We start from the raw sequence: 14,663 nt of genomic DNA, 5'->3' as shown, positions 1-14,663 counted from the left end.
TCACAAAGAGATGGTTTGGGATTGAAACAGGTTTAAAAATGAAGCTGAGCATAAAAGTTTGGAAAATTTGCAGGCTGACAATGTGATAGAAAAACAAAATCCATTTTCTGAGGAGAAATTCAAGCCAGCTGCAGAAGTTTGCATAAATAACAAGCAGCCAAATGCTAATCACCAAGACAATGGGGAAAATGTCTTCAGGGCATGTCAGATGTATTCATGGCAGCCTCTCCCATCACAGGCCCAGAGGCCTAGAGGAAAAAATGGTTTCATGGACCTGGCCCAGGGCTTTGTTGCTTTATGTGGTCTCAGGATTTGGTGCTGTGTGTCCCAGCTGCTCCAACTCTGGTCCTGAGGGGCCAAGGTACAGCACAAGATGTTGCTTCAGAGGGTGCAATCCCCAAGCCTTGGTGGCCTCCATGTGGTGTTGGGACTCTGGTACCCAGAAGTCAAGAATTGAAGTTTGGGAATCTCCTCCTAGATTTCAGAGGATGTGTGGAAACACCTTGATGTCAAGCAGAAGTTTGCTGCAGGGGTGGAGTCCTCATGGACGACTTCTGCTAGGGCAGTGTGGAAGGGAAATGTGCAATTGGAGTGGAGCCTCCACACAGAGTCCACACTGGAACACTGACTAGTGGAGCTGTGAGAAAAAGGCCACCATTCTCCAGACCTCTGAATGGTAGATTTAGTGACAGCTTGCACCATGCACCTGGAAAAGCTGCAGAAACTCAATGCCAGCCCATGGAAAGAAGCCAGGAGGGGGGCTGTACACTTCAAAGTCACAGCAGCAGAGCTGCCCAAGACCATGGGAACCCATCTCTAGCATCAGCATGTCCTGGATGTGAGGCATGGAATCAAGGAGATCATTTTGGAACTTTAAAATTTTGGACTTGCATGGAGCCTGCAATCCCTTTGTTTTGTCCAATTTATCCCATTTGGAACAGGTGTATTTGCCCATTGCCTAAACCCCCATTGTATCTAGGAAGTAACTAACTTGCTTTTGATTTTATGAGCTCATAGACAGAAGAAGCTTGCCTGTTTTTCAGATGAAACTATGGATTTAGACTTTTGGGTTAATGCTGGAATGAATTAATACTTTGAGGAACTGCTGGAAAAGCATGATTAGTTTTGAAATGTGAAAGGGACATGAGATTTAGGAAGAGCCAGGGGTAGAATGATATGGTTAAGTTTTGTGTCCCAACCTAAATCTCATCTTGAATTGTAACCCCCATAATCTCCACATGTCAAGCGAGAGACCAGTTGGAGGTAAATGAATCATGGGGGCTGTTTACCCCATGATGTTTTCATAATTGTGAGTGAGTTATTATGAGATCTGATGGTTTTGTAATGGGCTCTCCCCCCTTCACTCAGCACTTCTCCTTCCTGCCACCTTGTGAAGAAATTGCCTTGCTTCCCCTTCACCTTCCCTCATGATCGCAAGTTTCCTGAGGCCTGTCAAGCCATGCTGACCTGTGAATCAATTACCTCTTTCCTTTATAAATTACCGAGTCTCAGGCAGTTCTTTATAGCAGTATAATACATGGCTTCAACATATAAATTTTGGAGAGACCCAAACATACAGTCCACAATACAAGCCCACACACTAATCCTTAGAGAAAATAAAACATAATGAAGATCTAAACAATCAGGTATTTGTGGCCTCTATTTTCAACTGGTCATTGCCACTGCCTGGTTCTCTTTTATTCACGTCTTCTTCATTCCCCAGTGAATTTTCCATACATTCCATTCCATGTCTTCGAAAGCACTATTGGAAGTTCTCATTTTCTTGACTCCTTGGATCTTTATAGTTGACATTTAGATCTGTTTTATAGAGATGGGATTATTTGGTACATGCAGTCCAACACTGAGACTTTTGATGGTACTTTGTAAAATAAAGGAGAGTGGGACTAGAATGCATGTCTCGCTACAAGATTCTAACTGGTGATCATAGAGTGGGAAACAAGGATCATGACTCCAGTGCAGTTCACAAAGGCCTTGAGAGCTTTCAGCTCAGGCTCCAAGACAGTAAAAGTATTCTAGGCCATCAGTTCAGTGAAATGGGTTTGGAGGGTAAAATAGATCCACCTTCAGGGACTTGATGAGAATCTCAAAAGCCATAGCATGGGGACTTGACAACATGGGATGGGGACCAAGGAAATGAAGTTTCATTACTGATATCCAGAGAAAGTGACTGCATTGTTAAGCACAGACTGAACAAAATATAAGGCTTAGAAGCAAGAATAGTCTTGATGCCAAATAAAGTTTTTTGGGAACACAATCTTGGAGCTAAACCAGTCCAGGAGGTAGGGGGCGAATTAGATCCACTATAAGAATAGAAATAATCCTGTGATGGGAGCTAGTAGGAGAGATGATAAGAGTGGAGCAATAAAGAGCATGAAGCCAAACGGCATCTGGGCATGGATTCTTTTATCCTCTTTTCCGCATGTCTTCACACCAACATATATTTGTATCTTCTTCAAAATTTTCTTCAGATTCTCAAGAGAAATATTCTCTAGAGATAACATTTTAATGTTATCTTTTATATACAAGCACAAACTTTGATCTTCAAGAGTCCATGGAGGTTTTTTAAAAATATTTTTATTTCCTCTGCTTAAGAGCTGTGTCTTACACTGGCACAAACTCATTATGATCTCAGTTATCCACATATGGTATTTTAAGTGTCAGATTCCAAAGAAGAAGACCACCACAATTTTACGGAACATGCCATCATAAAATCGTCATTGTTAGTGACTTAGGATGAGTGAGGATGGTCTCAATTTAGATTCATTAATATCTTTTATCCTGAGAACTGCTGCGATTTTATATAATTTTCCTGTTTTGTTTGATTTTCAATATTGCACACCATTCACTTGGATTAGAGTTTCAAAACCACTTAGGAAATTAAGAGGCTTTTTGGAAAATAATTAATAGTAAAATAAGATCAAAATTATAGGGTGATATTTCATCTCTAGCAACTGAGGCTTAACATTTAGTACATAAGTAACCTTCATTTGTATAACCCACAATATTCTATTGAGAAAAATATAGATAGCCATTCCACCCAGATTGTGAACCAAACAAAGCTCTTTAAACTTTTTAAAAAAATTATCTACATTTTAGGGGTACACATGCAGCTTTGTTACATGGATATACTGAATAGTGGTGAAGTCTGAGCTTTTAGTGTATCAGCCACTCAGATAATGTATATTGTATCCATTAAGAAGTTTCTCATCATCCACTCCTCTCTCACTCCCACAATCTTCCAAGTCTCCAATGTCTATTATTCCACACTCTGTCTGGTGTACACATTATTTAGATCCCAGTCATAGGTGAAACATGCAGTCTTTATCTGTTTCTGAGTTGTTCAACTTAGATAATGGCCTCCGGTTCCATCCATGTTGCTCAAAAGACATGATTTCATTCTTTCTTGTGGCTGAGTAGTATTCTATTGTGTACATAGGCCACATTTTCTTTATCTAATCCATCAATGGACACTTAGATTTGTTGATTACATATCTTTGCTATTGTGAATAGTGCCACAATAAATGATAAACATACACACATCTTTTTCATATGCTGACTTGTTTTTTTCCTTTGGAAGATGTTGAGTAGTGAGATTGCTGGATCCAATGATAGTTCTATTTTTAGCTCTTTGTGAAATCTCCATACTGTTTTCCATGGAGGCTGTAGTAATTACATTCTCACAAACAGTAAGTAAATTTTCTTTTTCTCTGCATCCTTGCCAGTATATGTTTTTTTTTTTTTCATTTTGACTGTTGTAATGTGATATCTCCTTATGGTTTTAATTTGCATTTATCTGATGATTAATAATGTTGAGAATTTTTTTGTGTATGCTTGTTGGACCTTTGTATGTTTTCTTTTAAATGTCTGCTCATGTTCTTTGCGTGCTTTTTAACGGAGTTCTTTTTTGTTGTCTTTGGGTAGATTTCCTTATAAATTACGGATATTCGTGTTCTGTTGAATGCATAGTTGGCAAATATTTTCTCCCTTTCTGAAGGTTGTTTGTTCCCTCTGTTATTTTGTTTGCTGTGCAGAAGCTTTTTAGTTAAATAAGTCCCTTTTGTCTATTTGTTGCTTGTGTTTTTGAGGTCTTAGTCGTGAATTATTTGCCTAGACCAATGTGCAGAAGAGTTTCTCATAGAAACTAGAGTTTCTTCTGGTACTTATACAGGTTTTAGTCTTACATTTAAGTTTTTAATCCATCTTGAGTTAATTTTTGTATATGGTGTGTGAAAGAAAGGCCCAGTTTTATTCCTCTGCATATGTCAATCCAATTTTCCCAGGACCATTTATTGAATAGGGTGTCCATTCTTCATTGCATGTTTTTGTCAACTCTGTCAAAGATCAGTGGGTAACACATATGTGGTTTTATTTCTGGGTTCTCTATTCTGTTTCACTGATCTATGTGTCTATTTTTATATCAGTACTGTGTTGTTTTGATTACTAGAACTTTGTGGCATAATTTGAATTCAGATAATGTGATGTCTCCAGCTTTGTTCTTTTTGCTAAGAATTGCTTTGGCTATTTGGGCTCTTTTTTGGTTCCATGTTAATTTAAAAATAACTTTTTCTAGTTCTGTAGTAAATAAAATTGGTATTTTGATAACTATTGTATTGAATTTATAGACTGCTTTGGGCAGTATGGTCATCCTAAATATATATAAAACATATATATATGTTATTTTTTCTTCTTTTTAATTTTTTTTGTGATGGAGTCTCTGTTACCCAGGCTGGAGTGCAGCAGCACGATCTTGGCTCACTGCAACCTCCACTTCCTGGATTCAAGCGATTCTCCTGCCTCAGCCTCCCAAATAGCTGGGATTACAGGTGTATGTGCCACCATGCCTGGTTAGTTTTTGTACTTTTAGTAGAGACGGGGTTTCATCATGTTGGCTAGGCTGGTCAGGAACCCCTGACCTCAAGTGATCTGCCTGCCTCAGCCTCCCAAAGTGATAGGATTACAGGCATGAGCCATTGTGCCCGGCCATCTTACTGACATGAATTCTTCTAATTCATCAGCATAGGATACTTCTTCAAGTGTTTATGTCATCCACAATTATTTCATTAGTGTTTAGTAGTTTTCCTTGTAGAGCTCTTTCCCATTATTGCTTAGATATATCCCTAGGTATTTTTTTTCATAGCTGTTGTAAATGGGATTGCCTTCTTGATTCAGTTCTCAGCTTAATCATTATTGGTGCATAGGAACACCAATATATTGATTTTTATACAATAATTTTGTATCTTTAAACTTTAATTTATTAATTTATCAAATCTAAGAGTGTTTTGGTGGAGTCTTTAGGGTTTCTTAGATATAAGATCATATAATCTTTTCTTCTTTTCTTTTTTTTTTTTTTAAGGCGGAGTCTCGCTCTGTCACCCAGGCTAGAGTGCAGTGGTGCGATCTCAGCTCACTGCAAGCTCCACCTCTCGGGTTCACGCCATTCTCCTGCCTCAGCCTCCCTAGTAACTGGGACTACAGGCACCCGCCACCACGCCCGGCTAATTTTTTGTATTTTTAGTAGAGACGGGGTTTCACCGTGTTAGCCAGGATGATCTCGATCTCCTGACCTCGTGATCCGCCCGCCTCGGCCTCCCAGAGTGTCAGGATTACAGGCGTGAGCCACCACGCCCGGCCAAGATCATATAATCAACAAAAAGAGATAATTGGACTTCCTGTTTTCCAATTTGTATGTCTTTAATTTTTTTTCTTGGTTGATTGCTGTGGCTAGGACTTCCAGTATTATGTTGAATAGGAATGGTGAATGTAGGTATCCTTGTCTTATTCTAGTTCATAGAGGAAATGGTTTCAACCTTTACCTGTTCAGGATTTGGCTGTAGCACAAAAATCCTCAACAAAATACTAGCAAACCAAATCCAACAACACATCAGAAAGATGATACTTCATGAGCAAGGGAGATTTATCCTAGGCATGCAAGAATGGTTCAACATATTCACATCAATAAACGTGATTCATCACATACACAGAATGAAGAACAAAAGGCAATGATCATCTCAAATGATGCAAGAAAAGCATTTGATAAAAATCCAGCATCTCTTTATGATAAAAAACCCTTAACTAAGTGGGCATAAAAGGAAAATACCTCAATATAATAAAGGCAATATACAACAAACCCACAGGCAACATCTTTACACTCTCTTCTAGAACCTTGGTCTCACAGTGATCTTTAGAGCAGTCTCAAATGGGTTTCTGTTCTTCTGCCTTCAATTGCCTCTTTCTCTGTCATTCTATAAAATTAAATGATTTTTTTTTTTTACTTGACTGTTTCCCTTTTTACTCTCTTTGAGTTTCCCTAGTAGTTTTTAAGTCAAGTACCTGCCATCATCAGAATGACCTTGAAGAAGGCATAATGACATTTGTTCCTCCTTTTTTAATATAAAAAAGTTATGCTAACAATCTCTAAGTTCTACCTTATAACACATTTCTATAATTCCAAAATAAAACTTTTTACAGAGTTATAATTGTAGATAATTTTCAGAACTGAAAATTACATAAGAGATAATAGCTTGGTTAAACTCCATTTTACAAAGAATAAATTAATTATTGTTTAAATAATTAATGTTTAAATATTATGATTTGCTTCAATAATGTAGTTTTTTCTCAGTTATTTATAATTTTCCAAACCCTAACATTAATATATAATAGGTATATTACTAAATAGGGATCATTACCTGATACTGTCAAGAAAATTAAGTATAGTTGTGTAAGTATATATAGTGTAATACCATTCTATCAATATTTTTTTGTTCAATATACCTGACATTTAATACACTGTTAATTGTTATATTGAAGTTTAAGCTGAGAAATATGGATGCATATTGTGGATATTATGGTAGCAGGTATAAACTATTTTAACTTATTTGTCACTTTACTAGGTAGAACAGGGGACCAAAAAATGTCATAAAAATACCCAACATGTATATAGCACTTACTGTGTGTCAGACACTGTCCTAATCACTTAATATAAATCAATGTATTTGATCTTCACGACAACCCTATGAGACATCTATATTAGAAATGAATAACTTGAGGCTCACAGAGGTTAACTAAATTGCCCAAGGTTTGCAGAAAATTTGGAATTTGAATCTGAGCAGTGCGGCCCATGTTTTAGCTTTTAACATTGCTTTCTTTCACCTTTCATCAGAAGCTTCAACCTCTACCCATCTCACAGGTTGGCATATCCCTTCTTCATTTGATTCACACACTATCTCTCTCCTCACTTCAACAAGATAACCACCAGCATTCCCACAGAAAGACAGACTTTCCTCTCACCTCCCAGTGAAGAGGTTCAGGAGAGAATATAGTCAGTACAGCTTGGTTACTGTGGTCAAGGAAAAAGTGATATTGTGATTGGCTGGGTTTCAGTCATGTGGCAACTCTTTAGCCATGATTGATCCCACTAAAACTATTTTATGATAAATATTAGGATATTGACAAATTTTAAATATAGCAATCTTTGAAGTATAATCTGGATTGGGCTAAATGAGAATTGAGGCCTTTGAGAAACAAACTAAGCCCAGGTCACTAGGCTTTTTAATTTTTTTTTCTTGAGAAATGTAATTCAAACCCAAAATTTGAGAACTAAAGGAAAACTTAGCCAGGCCTCTTAGGTTCTCAGTTAACTGAGCTGACACAAACTCTTTAGGTCTGGTTCCAGAAGTTCTTATGGTCTCCAATCTTTCAAATCTCAAGGAAAAATCTTAGTAGGATGTTTATGCCCTTAAAGGTATTGAAGGGGAGAGAGATGGGAAAGAAAGATTATTAGTAGGCCTTATGAAGTATTTTCACCTTTTGGTGTTTTGAAAAAAAAATCCTGTAAAGAGTTACATTTTTTTCTCTAAAACAAATGTTTCTTTAGATGAGAATTGATAAAAAAGACAGGACCACAAAACAATTTGGCTTTATACATATTATTGATATACTGTACAGTTTACTAAATTATATTTGCTCAGAAATCATATGGCTATTAAATGAGATAAAGTATGTAAAGAATCGAGAACACAAAGAATCAATATATGTCCTTTTCCTTTTCTATAAGATTAGAGATGGCTATAAACCCCATCTCTACTAAAAATACAAAATTTAGCTGGGCGTTGTGGCAGGCGCCTATAATCCCAACTACTCAGGAGGCTGAGGCAGGAGAATCACTTGAACCCAGGGGGTGGAGATTTCAGTGAGCCAAGATTGGGCCACTTCACTCCAGCCCGGGCGAAAAAGAAAAACTCCATCTCAAAAAAAAAAAAAAAATTTTTTTTAAAGTATCAACATCAGCATTTATTTTCTATTGATTTTCCAACTTGATATATATGAACACCACTTCCTCATTCTCATAAGTTTAAAAAAACAGTGCGTCCAACATGGTGTATGGTGTATAAGGCAATGGTTAGCAAAATGTATTTTCCCAAATCAGCATCATCAGCATTACCTGTGAATTTGGAAATGCAAATTCTGGATCTCAAACTCAGACTCACTGAATCAGAAACATGAGAGGTGGGGTCCAGCCATCTGTGTTTTAACAAGCCCTCCTCATGATGCTGATGCACACTGACATTAAAAACCACTGGCATAAGGACTTTCTCACTATCTTTTGTAGGACCTCCTAACATGGCCTAGGAAATAAAGGATTGCATGTTTTACTAATTAGTTTCTAGACAGAAATTTATGGGAGTTATTTAACATAATCAATCCCATATGATTATCTTCCTGAACATAGAATGTATCCCCAAGTCTTCAACAAAGAGATGGAAAAGTATTTCATGACTTAGCTATTTTGTCTTTTCCAATGACATTCTAATTTGACATCAGTGATATTTCCCCCATGTTTTGTTCATAGTATAAGGTGTTCATCCCTTTGGGGAATACTATGGTCTGCTCCAGTGGTTTGTCTGTAAATTCATTGAGATTCTTTTTACAGTTTGATTTCTCACTGGGTAAAGCTCCCACAGTCCCTCCTCGTACTACTCATATGAAATATGAACACCAAAATATTGAAACATACTATTAAGAGTCATTTTTGTTGAATCCTCAGGGAAACTCTTAGGAATGCTCTATGAAGATACTACTTATCACTTTTCTCTGACAATATATTTCCAGCATGTTATTCATAAATGTTTGATTAACTCCCAGGCTAGAAATCTCCTAGTAGATGATATAATGTGGTCTGTCATGTGTTTGCACCAACCAGCCGGATCATCACCCATAATAATATGCTTACACTCTTCCATTGAGACAATTTATTCTGCTTAGAATCAATATATCACAAAGCCCCATGGTAGGCAGATAGGCTTTATTGATTTAGGTGGGTTAGCTTGTTTATAACAGTTGAAGTGATGCCTCACCATGCATTTACTCTGGTAAGCTGTTCAACATTCTATACATTTCTGGTGTAAATGACAGACATAAGCCTAAAATTTGCATTGGGTTCCTGTAGATCTACCTACATCCAGCTGTCTGGGCTGTGTGTTAGTCTGTTTTCACACTGTTAATAAAGACATACCTGGGACTGGGTAATTTATACAGGGAAGAGGTTTAATTGACTCACAGTTCCACATGGCTGGGGAGGTCTCACAATCATGGTGGAAGGTGAATGAGGAGCAAAGTCATGTCTTACATGGTGGCAGGCAAGACAACTTGTGCAGGGGAACTCCCATTTATAAAACCATCAGCTCTCACGAGATTTATTCACTACCAAAAGAAAAGTATGGAGAATCCTCCCCCATGATTCAATTATCTCCACTTTGCCCCACCCTTGACACACGGAGTTTATTCCAATTCAAGGTGAGATTTGGGTGGGGACACAACAAAACCGTATCAGGCTACAAATAATACTTAGTTGAGTTACTCCAAGAAAAATGTTTGTTGTTAAGTCTAAGTATCCATTTTCAATTGTCTTAGGTAAGATTTCTTAGTACTTTTATTTCATCCCTTAAATACTGGTATGAAGTTCCTTTTAACCATCTACTTAAGGTCTAGAGGTCCCTGTTGATCTTATAGCTCATGAAGCCAGCTTTTGAGAAGCATTTAATTATGTTCCAGGTATTGGTAGACCTGAGGCAATACTGCAGGGAAGTATCCCAAGGGAAAATCAAAGGTGGCATGGATTTGACATTATATCTGACTCATACCTGAATGCAGGTGGTTTGAAGTCTGAAAATACTGAAAATGAGTGACTGCTGAGTTTGACATCCCTATTCACGTGATGATAAGGCAATCCTCTAATGAGAACTTTTGCTCCCACACAGCTCCTGGGCATCCAGATAACTCTTCATTGCCTGATACCTTCTGTACTTCATCTTCACTCGAGTTTGTTCTCTAAGCTTGTGGCTCCTGCCTGGCGTGTGGGCTTTTCTCCTTGTTCTTCCTTTCTTCCCAGAGTGTTGTGGATTTTGTATACACATTGCCTTTTTATGCTTCCATACGAAAGCCCTCTTCTTTCTTTTTTCTCACGTGGTTCTTTGTGAGCAATAAAATGGATCCCGTTTATTCAAACTTCAACCCCAATTATTAGCAGCAAAACGGCTGCATCTTCCACTCCCACTAGAGGGCAGTGAGACCTGAATCTTCCTAAAGAAAATTGCTTGGTATCCATGTGGATAGCCATGGGACGCTGAGGCCGCTTTAATCACAGGCTTATTCTAGAAAGGGTTTCAAAAAAGGTGTGGAGGATGGTAGGGAGTAGGGAGCAGATGCAGTATAAACCTTCCTCAATTTGGAGAAATAATTTATTTGTAAGATATAGTCAATGGATTTTTCTACCTGCAATGTCCAGTGTATGAATAAATAAAGGTATGGATGGCCTGAGTGTGTGTGCGTATATATATATATATATTTATATTATATATATTGTATATATAATATAAATACATATTCTATATATATAGATTACATATATAATAGACTATAGTATAGATAGTATATATGTATCTATCTATCTATCTATCTATCTATCTATCTATCTATATATATACTATCAAAGGGTTCTGAGAACATTATATAAAACTTTGGCCAGTGTGCTACAAATTATGGGCTGAAACACCATCTCTGACCACACTCACTTCTAAAAGTAAGTGAGTCTGTGACAGCCCTGGCTGCCTAAACTGTAATTATGTAACAAATGGTTCCTTCACTATGGGCTGACCAGGCAACAGTGACCTCTGTGAACTGACTTGAAAAGATGACTCAGGACTGTCAGATTCTTGCTTCTATGAGATTACATTTGGAATAAGAAAAATATTAAATGTCTTCTACTTAACATTGGGAGTTTAAAGTGAAAAGATTTGACTTAGAGAAAAGGCCTAAAGAAGCCATAGAAAAACTGAAGTTATGACAGAGCAGAAAATAATGAGAAAGCTGATGTGCAGAGAAAAGCAGGCACAACCTGAGGGAGGAGAGAACAAGTGATCCCCATGATGAGCTATTTATAGTTTTTCACTTAAAATACGTACAGATCTTTATGTAGCAGCATATGCATTCTCAATCAATTTTGATTTTTAAAAACCCCCAAGTTTTAAAAAATATATTTTAAAGAACTATTTAATCCTTCTTGGAACATTCTCTACAAGTTTTCTCTTTCTTCTTTTTCCTTACAGTGTTTGGAGATTTATCAATGTTCTTATTCTGCCAAATGCTTTTCCTCAATAATTAGAATTGACGTATTTTGAAGACACCTTTCTTGTATTGCTGGTGATGGCACCACCCTCCCAACACTCTTCTGATGGCCTTTGTCAAATGACCTCTCTGCAGAAGTTAGAATGACTTCTTTACACCACAGAAATAAGAGGATTAGATTGGCCTATCCTAAGAGGATCTCTTGAACTGGTTATTCCCTAGCTGGGAGTTTCTGAGTTCTCTGCTCCTGGTTCCTACAATGGTCTTCTCTTTAAGGCTGGTTTGCTCTGAGGAGTCCATCAGCAATCTAATGCTTGCTTCGCAGGTCTTTCATTAGCTTGCCAAGAACTGTAGACATTTTACTTCACTTCTTTCCACAGGAAGAGTAATTAGCCACTGGTTCCTGCAGGCTCAAGATTAACACCACATCCCTGCATCCTTAACTTTGAATTCATTAGCTAAACCTAGGATTTTTGTTATTATTACTATTAATATTTCAATAGTTTTTGGGGGACAGGTGGTGTTTGGTTACATGGATACATTGTTCAGGTGTGATTTCAGAGATTTTGGTGCATCCATTAACTGAGCAGTGTACACTGCACCCAGTATGTCATCCTTTATCCCTCACTGTCTTCCCACCTTTCCCCCCAAGTCCCCAGAGTACATTATATCATTCTTATGCCTTTGCATCCTTATAGCTTAGCTCCCACTTATAAGTGAGAACATACGATGTTTAGTTTTCCATTCCTAATTTACTTCACTTAGAATAATGGTGTCCAACTCCAATCAGGTTGCTGCAAATGCCATTATTTCATTCCATTTTATGGCTGAGTAGTATTCCATGGTGTTTGTGTTTGTATGTGTGTGTATATATATATATATATATATATATATATATAGTGTGTGTGTATGTATATAGTGTGTATATATATATACACACACACAAATACACACACACACACACACCGCATTTTCTTTATCTGCTTGTTGGTTAATGGGCATTTAGGCTAGTTCCATATTTTTGTAATTGCAAATTGTTCTGCTAAAAACATGCATGTGCAAATGTCTTTTTCATAGAATGACTTCTTTTCCTCTGGGTAGATACCCAGTAGTGGGATTGCTAGATCAAATCGTAGATCTACTTTTAGTTCTTTAAGGAACCACCATACTGTTTATGCTAATTTACATTCCCACCAGCAGTATAAAAGTGTTCCCTTTTCACTGCATCCGTGCCAACATCTCTTATTTTTATTTTTTATTTTTTATTTATGGCCATTCTTGCAGGAGTAGGGTGTAAACCCAGGATTAATAATCTCTAAGGCATTCTCTTTACTTTTCACTTGTGTATTTCAAAACACTTTGTGGTCCACTACAGAGAAATTACAGACAGAGGGTACCCAGACATCGGTCATGAGTCCTCCATATCCTTTGTCCTAGAGGTCAAGTGCATAAAGTTCAGTTCTTCATTCACATAGAAGCCTTATACTAAAATACTATTGCGGTTCACCATTTAATTTTATGCTTATTGACCCAGGTTACATTATGTTTGCTTTGTAGAGTTCTTTTCACTGAGCAATAGGATATAGCCACATTTTATGTATTTGGCTTCTTTTATTTCTTCCAGCTTCATAATGTAGCATCGGTGGTATGAGATGTAGAATAACTAACTGCTAGAGTGTGCCATGGTAAAATGTATCATGTATCAAGATAAAGAAGAGCTCACATGATAAGTAAAATCTCAAGTCAGAGATGAATTAAAAGGAGACCAGTAATTTGAAATAAATTAAATTTAGAGAAGCAAATATCTCTGGGCCATCTACAAATCTTCACTATATTAGGCTGGTGCAAACGTAATTGCAGTTTTTGCCATTACTTTTAATGTGTGTTTTCTTTATTCATCACTATGACTTGGCAAAATGATATATGTCTTCCTCCCAAAGGGCCCAACATTTCTTATTTATCTTTGTATCTCCAGTTGAGTACCTTGCACATTATTCTGAACACTGTGACTTACTGAAGGACTTGTTCTGATGAAAGAGAAAAAGACAGTGTTCAGCTGTCAGCACTTTCAGGAATGGACTTAGCTGTAGAAAGCCACCTTGGCCAAGATCATGTCCCTTTCATAGGTTCCTCATCCAGTGAATAGTCAATAAAAGGGTATAAATCCCTAATCATTTTGCTTCAACTTGAGGGAACTCTAAGGGCGGGCTTAGCTTTAGAGCTTCCTGTGGTATTATCTGAAGCTGTCACTGGGTGTGCAATGCTTTTTAATTTTCCCCATGACTAATCTTTTTTCCTTACTCTTTCTTGTACAGGTGTTGATAACAAAACACTGCCTACTGATCTGCATGAGACACTCCATCTCAGAGTCTACTTCCTGAAGAATTCAACAAGTAACAACTTGTACTAGGAACAATCCAAAGAAGCAGGAGATTCATAGGGATTTGGAAAATATGCTTATTCACCATCCAGCTAGCAATAGGATCGTAATATTTAATTTGATGGGTAGAGATAGACTCTGGTACAAAATGGTAGTCTAGTTGTTAAAACTTCCACTAGTGTGTATTGGAATGGTGCATAGTAGTGGAAAAGAATGCACTGGCTGGTGCGTTATGTCAATGGTTTGATAAAATTGAAAAAAACAGTTAATTATAAGGTCAATGGAATTGAGTGGTTCTTGCTAAGCTAAATTGACACTTCAGAAAATAACAAGTGGAAAACAATTATTCACCAACTGAAAGCTAATATAAATATCAGACGGCATCTTTGGTAGCATATAGGGAAGTTCTCATCTCCTGTAGAAGGAGGACAAGCAATACTGAGGACCAGAAACTGAGGATTAGAGACTTAATCTTTAGAAAAACTGAGCTAGAGAAAAGTTTAAACGACCTAACAGAAAAGGCCTGCTATAAAGGTCAGGGCCCTTGCTGGGGAGGAATGATGCCATAACGGATGCTCTAACATATGGCATAGAGACACTTGGGTTGACACTCTGCCTGAATTTGAATCCATAGTTTCCC

The 14,663-nt window shown here is 37.3% G+C and overlaps 1 protein-coding gene across 1 annotated transcript in view; it reads left to right on the top strand.

The window, feature by feature from the left end:
• Positions 1 to 14,302, top strand: part of CCER1 (coiled-coil glutamate rich protein 1) — a 55,383-nt gene extending 41,081 nt beyond the window's left edge. Inside the window, exon 3 of the mRNA XM_054527488.1 lies at positions 13,959 to 14,302. The gene's annotated coding sequence lies outside the window, so the exon portion shown is untranslated. The remainder of the gene's footprint in view (positions 1 to 13,958) is intronic.
• Positions 14,303 to 14,663: the final 361 nt, after the last annotated feature.

Source organism: Pongo abelii, chromosome 10 (genome assembly GCF_028885655.2).
Source record: "Pongo abelii isolate AG06213 chromosome 10, NHGRI_mPonAbe1-v2.0_pri, whole genome shotgun sequence".
Classification (NCBI taxonomy): Eukaryota; Metazoa; Chordata; class Mammalia; order Primates; family Hominidae; genus Pongo; species Pongo abelii.
Note: the sequence above shows the minus strand (reverse complement) of the source record. Positions and strands in the feature narration are given on the sequence as shown.